Raw genomic sequence first — 11966 nt, 5'->3', positions numbered from 1 at the left:
GAGAGAAAAATTACAACAAAAGCTACATATACATTTTATATATCATTTTAATCAGCAGATATTCAAAATTATTATTTTAAGTCAGAGGAATCCAACATACAACCTGGTTCTTGTTTACCATCAATGTAAAGTCATTGTTTATACCAAATTTGATTTTGGATTACTCATTTTACCTGAGCAATACAGAGGACTTATGGCGAGTGTGACCGATCGACAGGAGATGCTTTCCCCTCCTAGGTACCTGATCCCACCTGGTGTTTCCAGAGGACTGTGTTTTTGTCCTATTCATGATTTTTATTTTTCCCTGGATTTAATGAGATTGATGACAGTTCGTTATTTTCATCCTTTACATTATCTGCCTTTACAAAATATTTGTTATATACTGTAAAAAATAAATGCCCTTTCTGTATGTGTGAACATAAAACTGCTACTTGAAAAAACTTTATTTTTTTCTATGCTTAAAGACGAAAACCTGGCACTTTAGGATAACTGTCTAGATAACTATTAGTAGTGTTTCTTTTCTTATTTGTAATTTCACCGTTTGATGAATCGTTGCATAACGATTTGATTTATAACGTAAACAAAGTTATAGCCATAGCATGACTGCAGCTGGTCAAGTCATTAGAAATATAGGCCTACTGATAAAAAAAAGTCTATGTTTCTTGTGGCAATAGGAGCAGATAAATAAAAGGATGTTCATAATATGACCCCAATTGATAAGTTTCAAACTTGACAAGACATTAATATTTTTTTTATGTAGACATTTATTATCAAAGTAGGTTCCTTCATGTTTTACATTTGTGCATTACATGTAGGAGTATATTTGATTCACTGAGTCTCTCCTCATGTTCGTTCCTTTTATCCCGCTAATTTGTCTGTTCTAAAATTTACTGCTTTGAAGATATTATTTGTCAGATGCGCTTCCTCTCTAAATCATTAAATGTACCCCTATACAATAAATCTTCAATTTCTGACGTTCTTGTCTGTTTTATGTCGATAGGAAGTATTCAGCTGTTTACTGACATGTAAGCACGATTAACATATTTTTCCAAAAAAAATAACTGATCATCTAAGAATGCAGACTTTTAAATGATACATATAGTCTGAAACAAGCGAAGTAATTTCCGGTCGAGATCATGGAACTAAATTGTTGACGAGTTGCAGGCCTTGTAAATCTAAGAGTATAGTGTACAACTTTTTTTTGAATAACTGACTCAGATGGGGAAAGTCTATATTATTTTCCACATTGGTCGTTTTTGTATGTTTTATATGTTTAAAAATTTCAAATGTATTAAAGTGTCTGTTCAAGTGAATTCAACAACCTCGTTTGCAAATACGACTTATTGATTCGTATTTTGACCGAAATGTTCCATAGCTACATGTATTGTTAGTCCATTGTTTTTATTTTAATTTAATTTCGGATTACTCCTTCCACCTGATGAACACATGAGGCACACAGCGGGTATTATTACTCCTCCTAGGCACCTGATCCCTCCTCTGGACTGTCCAGAGGTCGGTGTTTTGTATCCTGTTCACACATTTGTATTGTATTTCAGAATTCTGTGATCAAACACTATTGGTTATCTTCACCTTTCTCATTAAAGTAATTTTACTTAATCTAAGCTCTGTGTATGAGTGAATTTGCTAACTTTATTTGAAATAGCTATAGCTATTTAAGTAATTCCATTAACACAAGGAAACAGTATGTCTCCTTAACACTGAAAATCGGAAGAGCTACATTACAATTTACATGAACAGTGTAAACTATGTCATCGTTTATATCTTAACGGAATAGCCTTGTTCACAGTATTTATGGTATGCCCCCTAAATGCAAGATAGATTGTGTCAACATGCAACATAATTATGTAGATATGAAACTTATTTATGTCAAAATGCAAAATAATTATGTTGACATGCAGGTTACCAATTTAATCTATGGTGGAATATTTCTGCCCCCTACATGCAAAATAAATTATATTAACCTGCAAAATAATTATATAGACATGCGACTTATTTATGTTAACATGCCAAAAAATTATGTTAACATGCAAGTTACCAATCTCTTTAGAGAATCTAATTTTAATGTTGGTAAACTTGCTTACTAACGCCATATAACATCATACAAGCAAGATGCAACAAAGGTCAAGGTCATGCTTGTAGAGTGAGGTGGTGTTTTTTTGCTCCTCTGTTAAAAAGTGGATTTTTAGAGTGTTAAAGTGTTTCTTTGGTGGACAAAATACTTAATAGTGTGTGGTATAGATCCATAAAAAAGGCTGGATTTGTTTATATAAGAAAATTTGGAAAAGTGGACTTTGTGAAAATCTATTATTTTGTATTAAGTGTTAAGTGTTAATGGAAGCACTGAGCTGTGTTCACATGTATTCCATGTACCTGGAGTTGTAGTGTAAAAAAAACAGGTAACCCCTTGTGTGTGTGTTTAGAGACAGTGTTCATTGAACCATTGTATAGTGTAACAATGGCTGATCAACAGGCCAAGGACACAAAAGAAGAGCAAAAAAATGAGAAAGTTTCTGTTCCATTGCTTAAGCAATCAACTCTTTTTCTTACAAGAGTGCCATCAGAGATAAAATCACAAATTGTATCTTCAAAACCAGCTTCAAAACAGAGAAGGATTTCCTCTGCAGGGGAAGAAGATTCTTCAGAAATTGAGGAAATAAAGTGTGCATTGGCATCAATTCAGCTGTCAATACAAAAGATAGTTACAAAGGATGATATAAGGGAAATTGTTAGAAGTGTAGTGGCTGACTTTAAGGAAGATCTCAAGAAGGAATTACAGGAGGAGTTGACAGTCAGTATAAAGGAAGAGATTTTGAAAGATATAAAATCAGAGATCCAAGAGGAATTGAAGTCACAGAAAGAGCAGCATACTGAAGATGTCGCTAAAATAAGGAAACAGTTAACAGACAAAGTAGATGGACTCATGATGGATAATGATACCAATATGGAAAATGTTTCGAAACTTAAAAAACAAATCAGTAAACTGGAGACCAAGCTGAAGACAGTAAATGAGCTAGCCAACACAGCAGTCAGTATGGCCAATTTTAACCAGCAGTATTCGCAAAAGAACAATATCAAGATCCTCAACTGGCCTGAACGACAAGGCCAAAAACTGAAAGAAGAGTTTTGTACCATCGTGGCTTAGAGAACAGGCATTACCCTCGATGTGCGGGAAATCCTTGCCATTCACAGGATACCATCCAGTGACAAACAACACCCGCGTCCTGTGATTGTGAAGTTTAATACAGCAGAGGCGAGAAAATCTGTGATTACAAAACGCGAAACGCTCAAAGATGACTTCATCATGTTAGACCACATCACCAGCATGAATGCACAGCTCTTAAGATCCTTAAAAGCGGAGAATAAACAGCATCTCGTGGATAGTACCTGGTACTTCAATGGTCACATTTTTGTTCTGGATAGGAGTGGACACAGACACCGAATTGATGTCATGGATAATATTGACCAAATATTAAGAGCTTAAAAAAACAATAACCAAGAATTAAAAAAAAAAATGAAAACAATCAAATGTTAAATTGTCTACATTAAGCCAAATTAGCAGGAGGAGCCGGTACAGGTGGGACTATGACTTCAAGGCGAGGTATGCCAAATGTATGGTTGACTTTTGTGAATGTAAGTGTGTGTGGAGTGTGGATGTATGTAAAGTTGTTTTTGAGTTCTAGTGCACCTTTTATACCTTATAAGTTATGTTTAAAAAGAATGCTGAAATTTATTTATGACATTTGATAAAACTAAAATGAGCAACAAAGAAATGTTAGGTATATTGAGTATGAATGTAAGTGGTTTTTCTTCTAACAGTCAAAAACGTAGAGATGTGTTTAACTGGGTCAGAAATAAAAATATCTCTATTATCTGTTTTCAAGAAACACACAGTACTCATGAAACTTCAAGGTTATGGGAATCAGAGTGGGGCTACAAATCTTTTTTCAGTAGTTATACAAGCAGCTCAGCCGGAGTTGCAATACTTTTCAAGAATAACTTTGAATTAGATATCCATTCAGTTAAACATGACTCTTTGGGTAGATATATTATAATGGATATTTCAGCAAATAAATTTAGATTTACTTTAGTAAATTTGTATGGTCCAAATAATGATAGTCCAGAATTTTTCCAAAACATAAAAGAAGAAATTACAAAATTAGAAAACATGTCTATCCTTATATGTGGGGATTGGAATGTTGTTCAAAATAAAGAACTTGACACTTTCAATGTTAAGAATCTTAATAATCCAAAGGCAAATGAAGTAATAAAGAATATAAAAAATGAACTTGAAATTCATGACCCATGGAGAATCTGGAATGAGGAAGTAAGACAGTACACATGGAGAAGATCAAACCCAGTTATTCAAAGTAGAATCGATTATTTTCTTGTATCTGATTGCATTTTTAGTAAAGTATTAGATACCAAAATAATTCCAGGATATAGAACTGACCACTCAGCAATTGTATTAAAATTCAAAACAAGTGACAGTACTAGAGGGAGAGGTTACTGGAAATTTAACTGTCAATTATTACATGAAAATGAGTATGTAGAAAAAGTAAAGCAATGTATTTTGGAAACATTTGAGGAATATAGGGTATCAGGAGATATTGAGCAAAGGGAGAGTATTCAATTTAGTATAAGTAATCAATTTTTCTGGGAAGTTTTGAAAATGAAAATCAGATCCTTAACAATAGAATATTCATCTATAAGATCAAAAAAAAAAAAAAAAAAAAAAATTAGAAAGGAAAAAAACTAGAAAAGGAAATTTTAGATTTGGAAGGAAAAGTAAATACTTCAGGAAAAGCAGAAGATATTTTGACACTTGAAGAAAAAAAGCAAACTTTACAAAATTCTAGGTCAAATTATATAGAGGGTTTAATGTTACGCTCAAAAGCTACCTGGTATGAAATGGGGGAAAAAAATTCTGACTATTTCTGTAAATTAGAAAGAAGAAATTTCTTAAATAAAACAATATCTGAATTAATAAACTCAGATGGTAAACATATTTCAGATCAGTCTGACATTCTGGATGAACAAAGGTCTTTTTTCTCAAATTTATATAAAAGTAAAAAAAATAAAAATAATGAAACATTTTTGTCTGAAAATATCTTTTTACAACATAACGTCAAATTATCTGATGAAGAAAGAGACAATTGTGAAGGTTCTCTGAAACTTCAAGAATGCACAAAGACACTAAAAAATATGAAAAACAAAAAATCACCAGGGTCAGACGGGTTTACAGTGGAATTTTACAAATTTTTCTGGAATGATATAGGTATCTTTGTTATGAATTCTTTAAATGAAGGGTTTTTAACTGGAAAACTTTCACAGTTCCAATCTCAGGGGGTAATTACATGCATTCCTAAAGAGGAAAAGGATAGAAGATACATGAAAAATTGGAGACCTATTTCATTATTAAATGTAGATTACAAAATTGGTTCTAGTACCATAGCGAATCGCATTAAGAATGTGCTGACCAGTATTATAAGTGATACCCAAAAAGGTTTTATAAAAGGACGTTTTATAGGTGAAAATACCAGGTTTTATATGATTTAATAGATTACCTTAAAGATAAAAAACAGTTTGGTTTGCTCCTTTTATTAGATTTTGAAAAAGCTTTTGATTCATTAGAATGGGATTTTATTGTTAAAGCATTAAAGTCCTTTAATTTTGGGGAGTCATTAGTTAAATGGTTTAATACTTTTTACTCATCCAGCACAAGCTGTGTGATAAATAATGGAAACTTATCCTCCTTTTTTAATCTTGAACGTGGATGTAGACAGGGAGACACATTAGCACCATACATTTTTATCATTACAGTAGAACTACTAGTAATCTCATTGAAGAAAAATGAAAATATCAAAGGCATATCCATTAATGGGAAAGAAAACAAGCTAGGACAGTATGCAGATGACTCTTTTTCAACATTGGATGGAAGTGAAAAATCACTGAGAGAATCGATGAAATTAATTGAACAATTTGGAAATGCATCTGGTTTGAAACTTAATATTTCAAAATCTCAAGCAATATGGTTAGGAAGCAAGGCTGGATCAAAACAAACTCTATGCGAAGACTTAAAAATTAATTGGGGTGGTGACACCTTTAAGCTTTTAGGAATAATATTTACAGAAAACATAGAAAATATTGTGACTATTAATTATCAATCCAAAATAAATTCTATCAAAAAATTACTTGCATCATGGGCAAAAAGAGATTTAACTCCCATAGGAAAGATTACTGTCATTAAAACGCTAGTTATTCCAAAGCTTATACACTTATTCTCAGCTTTACCAAATCCACCAAAAGAACTTCTTAATGAGATCAATAAAATTTTATTTCAATTTATTTGGGCATACAAGGTGGAAAAAGTAAAAAGGAATACCTTAATAGGTAAAATTGAAGAAGGTGGACTAAATATGATTCATTTATCCTCCTTCATATCATATATAAAGCTTAAATGGATAAAGAGAGTCCTTACAGACAACAGTGGAGCATGGCAGCAATTATTATGCTGTATTTTAAATCAAAAAGATATTAATTTTGTATTTTATTTAACCAAAGAAAAACTTTCAGAGTTGTTGAATTACATTGGTAATGATTTTTGGAAAGATTTTATCAAAGCTCTTATAATTGTTAAAAAAAAATCCTGTGAGTGTTTTAGATTATTTATATTCTGATATCAGAAATTTTGTTGATGTTAATAAATGGAGTTTTTACACCTCTTGGGTGGAAAAAGGTTTTAGAGTACTGAAAGACTTATTGACAGATAATGGAAAATTTAAGTGTTTTAATGATATCAAGAATATGGTTGGTACTAATAATTTTTTAAACTATTTTAATATTGTATCAAGAGTACCATCAAGAGTCAAAAGGGAAATAATTATTTATATGAGAGATAGAGGTAATCAATTTGTAGAACCAGAGAAATGTGTTATACAAAAAATGATGTCTGTGACAAGTATGAAATTTCTGTATAAAGTTATAAAAGATAAGAAATTTGTGGCACCAGAGCCCAAAAAATTAAAATGGGAGATTTATTTAAATGAACCTATCACAGAAAAACACTGGAAGTTTTCCCTTCAGAATGCATCCATATGCACAAAGGACACCAAAATTATTTACTTTCAATATAAAATTCTTATGGGCTTCCTAGCCACAAATTCTTTTCTTCACAAGATAAAAATTGCTGAAAATAATGTTTGTTCTTTCTGTAAAACAGATCCAGAAACATTGATTCATATTTTTTATGACTGTATACATGTAACCAGGTTTTGGAGAGATTTTGAAAATTGGTATCGTGCTATTGAAAATGATTATGTAATTTCAAAACAAAAGGTGATGCTTGGTAACATTGATGGAAGTTGTTTAGAAAATTTTCTTATCTTGTTAGGAAAAAAGTACTTGTATCACTCAAGATCTCAATGTACAATACCTAAATTTACAGAAGCAATTAACATTTTTAAGTACTATAGAAAAATCGAAAAATTTTGTGAAAGTAACTTTCATTGTAAAACTAATATGTATAGTAAATGGGCAATGTTTGATTTGATTTGTTAATATAAGAAAATTCTAATTAGTATAACTATATTTGTAATATTGAACAGTTGGGGTTTTTTTGGGAAAGGTGCACAGTGAGTGTGTTGATGTGTGTGGGTGTGGGTGTGTTTGTACATACATATGTATATGTCTGTGTTATTTGATATTATGTATATGAAAACTTTTTCAAAAATAAGGCATTAAAAAAAAAAGATGCAACAGGGTTATTTTGACATGCGACTTATTTATGTTAACATACGAGATAATTATGTAGACATGCGACTTATTTATGTGTTTATGATGTCATATACAGGCGTTAGTAAGTAATTTTACCAACATTAAAATTAGATTCTCTAAAAAGATTGGTAACTTGCATGTCAACATGATTTTTATGCATGTAGACAGACTTAATTATCTTGCATGTTGACATGCTTTTCTCGCATGTTAACATAATTTATCTTGCATGTTGGGGTAAAAAATATGCCACCAAACCAATCTCTTTACAAAATCTAATTTTAATGTTGGTAAACTTATATACTTACGCTATTATTGACATGATTCAAGGTGAATCAGGATTTTGTTGACATGCGACTTATTCATGTTAACTTGCGAGATAATTTTGTAGACATGTAACTTATTTATGTCAACATCCAAGATAATTATGTTAGCATGCGAGTTATAATTATGTCAACATGCGATTTATGTATGATGACACACAACTTATTATCTTGCATGTTGACATTAAAAACTTGCATATCAAAATGTAACTCGCATGTTGACATAAATAAGTTGCATGTTGACATAAGATGTGTTTGTGAAACACTGATGCCCCCGCAACCAAACTCCAAGGTAAAGGTCAAAGGGTCAAAGTTGTTGGTATCCAAAGAAAGGTCTTGTCACAAGGATTACATATGTGAAGTATGAAAGCCCTAGCATCAGCGATTCAAAAGTTATGGCCAAGGTTAAAGTTTTTCAAAAGTAGGTCAAACTCCAAGGTCAAGGTCAAAGGGTCCAAGTTGTTGGAATCCAAAGGATGGTCTTATCACAAGGATTACATATGCTAAGTATGAAAGCCTTAGCACTAATTGTTCAAAAGTTATGGCCAATGTTAAAGTTTTTCAAAAGTAGGTCAAACTACAAGGTCAAGGTCAAAAGGTCAAATATGGTGAAGTATGAAAGCCCTAGCACCAATTGTTCAAAAGTTATGGCCAAGGTTAAAGTTGGGAGAAAAAATTTGCAAAACTGGATCAAACTCCAAGGTCAAGGTCAAAAGGTCAAATATGGTGGCACCCAAAGAAAGGTCTTGTCACAAGGAATACACATGTGAAATATGAAAGCCATAGCTCCAACCAATCAAAAGTTATGGGCAATGTTAAAGTTTTTGCGGACAAACAGACAGACAGACAGACGGGCGGACAGGGCAAAAACTATATACCCCCGAATCTTCGATACGGGGGCATAATAAAAAAATGAGTGCATATTAACATTTTATAAATAGTGCACGTTTTTGAGGGTAACAGTTGAAATTGACACCCCAAGGAAAACCATTGTCAACCGACGCGTCAGCGGAGGTTGACAATGGTTTTCCGAGGGGTGTCAATTTCAACTGTTACCCTCAAAAAACGTGCACTATTTATTTTATTATACTGAATGTCTTATTGATTTCGGATGTCATAAAAAAAATTCGGAGATCGTCGTTAAGTTCACGCTTAGAAAGCTTTCAAACGGTTAGAAAGCTTTCAAACTCACCGCTTCTATTTTTCTCAATAAGAAAGCTTCGGAAAAGATATACCAACCTCTTTATTGTTTGTTTGCTACTCAAAAAGTCCTCGCAAGGATGTTTCGTCTGTTGTTTGTTGTTTTCAAGTAAGCTATATCGGACGCAAGCTTTTATTGACGTCGTTTATTTGGCTTCTTTTAAACGCACAACTGACGTTTTGAGAATTCTACGGTGAACCGTACGCGCATGATTTGAACGCATGTGACATTTTCGTAATGTTACCCGTTGCCAACTGTGTTGCTAACGCTGAGGGTAATATTACGGATTGTTAAATGCGTCTAAACCAATCAGATTTTAGTATTTAACATGAAAGTATAATAAAATTATATCTTGCATGTTAACATAAAAAAGTCGAATGTCTACATAATTATGTTGCGTGTTAACATAAATAAGTCGCATGTTGACATGAATATCTTGCATGTTAGCATAATTATCTTGCATGTTAACATAATTATCTTGCATGTTAAGATAAATAAGTTGCATGTCAACATAATTTTGTTGCATCTTGTTTGTTTGATGTCGTAAACTGGCATTTGTAAGTAAGTTTACCAACACTAAAATTAGATTCTCTAAAAAGATTGGCAACTTGCATGAACATAATTATTTTGCATGTAGACATAATTATCGTGCATGTTGACATACTTTTCTCGCATGTTAACATAGTTTATCTTGCATGTAGGGAGCAGAGGTATGCCACTACATTATCGAATTACCGTATCTTTATGAATTCCTCTCTCAATATGACAATGATAACAACATTATTTTTTTGAAGTTGTTCGTTAAAAATAGATATAACATTTGAATACACATTAATATTCGGGAAAGGGGAGGCAATCTATATATTTTCAATGGAAAAGAAGAAAGACCAAGTTTACAGGTATCTCACCGCTGTTTTGAATGTCTAATTCTATGCAGGAAGAAAAACTTTAAGAAATAAGATGATTAATTTCATGCAAAATTTTAGCAAAAATATACAACAATTGAAAAAAGGTTTGTCAGTATTTTGACGAACTTTCATATGTTTTTGCCAACTCAAACTACTAAATTTAAAGAAATATAATTGATAAAACCATAAGTTTTTCATTAGATAGACAAAATGCAATTTTCATTTTGAATTTATGCATTTTAAGCAGGACTCAATGTTTGTAGAATACGATATGACCTTCTACTTATATAGTACTTTGTCATCCATAAATATTGTGCTTTTGAATTATATATATAATTCAAAAGCAGTAAGACATCGAGAGAAAAAATATGAGGACGACTTTATTAGCAGTGATTAGTGTATGATTAATTATCACAAAAATTTGATTGTCCATTCAGGGCACAAAACATTTACAAAAACAATCTCCTAGATTTAAGAGTGGAAACAGATTGTGTTGTTGCATAATTTTGCGTTTTTGAACAGATTTCGATATTGTATTACTCATGTAAGTCCTTTCACAGAATGTTTTGTTAGATCTACAATGAGAAACCAAGGTCAGCTGGTTATCTTACAAAACAATTGGGAAAACCAGTGAATATTTTCATTAATACGGTAAAAAGCTGCTTAAAACAAAATGCATATGACTATCTTTCGTTAGCAAAATAATTTCTTAATGTTAAGTTTTCTTGTAATTTTGATTCTTCTATATTTTTTAAAACATAATAAAGATACAGATCTTAATTCGATACTTTCAATTTAATTTTTCTTGCTGCATTCAAGCCCAAAATAAATCTTAAATGAGCATTTGCTGTGAAAGAATGTATTTTTTTTTTGCATGCCATCTTTAAATAATTTTTCAGCTCTTAAATCTCTAATACTCTTGAATAAAAAGCAAAAATAAATTCAATATTTTTATCAAAGAATACATTTTGAAGATTAATATGGGGGAAATATAAAGGATTCTCAGACTTGAGTTTACAAATTGTTGTATTAGGCCATCTTTAATAAATGTTTGCTTGCCCTCTCCCGACACAAGATAAAAAAATTGGGTCGGTAGGTAGCGGGAAATTTTTTTCTTATTCAAAAACACCTGCAATTGTGAAGTTAAAGTACTTATAAATGGGATTTTAAAAATTCGGAATAAATAAAAAAAATAATTGTTTCCTGGAGGTTAATAAAGTTTTGAGTCGGGCTGTTTTCAGTCAGTCGGTCGGGAGAGGGCAAACAAACAATTTTTTAAAGAAGGAATTACTCGTAATTTTCAATTTGCTTCTCCAAATGTGTAAAATGTTTCCCATTCTAAAAAGTTGAGCTGTGTTAACTCTGTTTTATTTTGCACGATTTGAATTTTTTATAAAATGTTATCTTGCAGGAGGGTTGATGAAACCACATTAGTCTTCCCAACTAGATATCAAAGTAGAGAAAACCCAGCTTGGTATACATATTCTTACTATGAAACTGAGGAGAAAGCTCTAAACACTTAAGAAAATGTTGTTTTTTGGGACTTTTTGAGAAAATGTTTATGGTATATTTTGAGTTTATCTAGTTCATTTCCAACATAGGGTACCTAGCTGCCATATTTCTGCCGGGAAAGTTGTTCAAAGAAGTTAGACAACTGAACACTGTCAGTTTGAAATAGTAGAATTTATCGCTTACTTCCCTTTCTATGTGTCCTGTTCAATGTATACCAGCTTGCACCAGGTC

This window comes from Saccostrea echinata, unplaced genomic scaffold, assembly GCF_033153115.1.
Source record: "Saccostrea echinata isolate AGI-Se365-2 ecotype Australia unplaced genomic scaffold, CSIRO_AGI_Sech_v1 ptg000056l, whole genome shotgun sequence".
In the NCBI taxonomy this organism is placed as follows: Eukaryota; Metazoa; Mollusca; class Bivalvia; order Ostreida; family Ostreidae; genus Saccostrea; species Saccostrea echinata.
The sequence above is the reverse complement of the archived record's forward strand: the minus strand, read 5'-3'. Positions refer to the sequence as shown.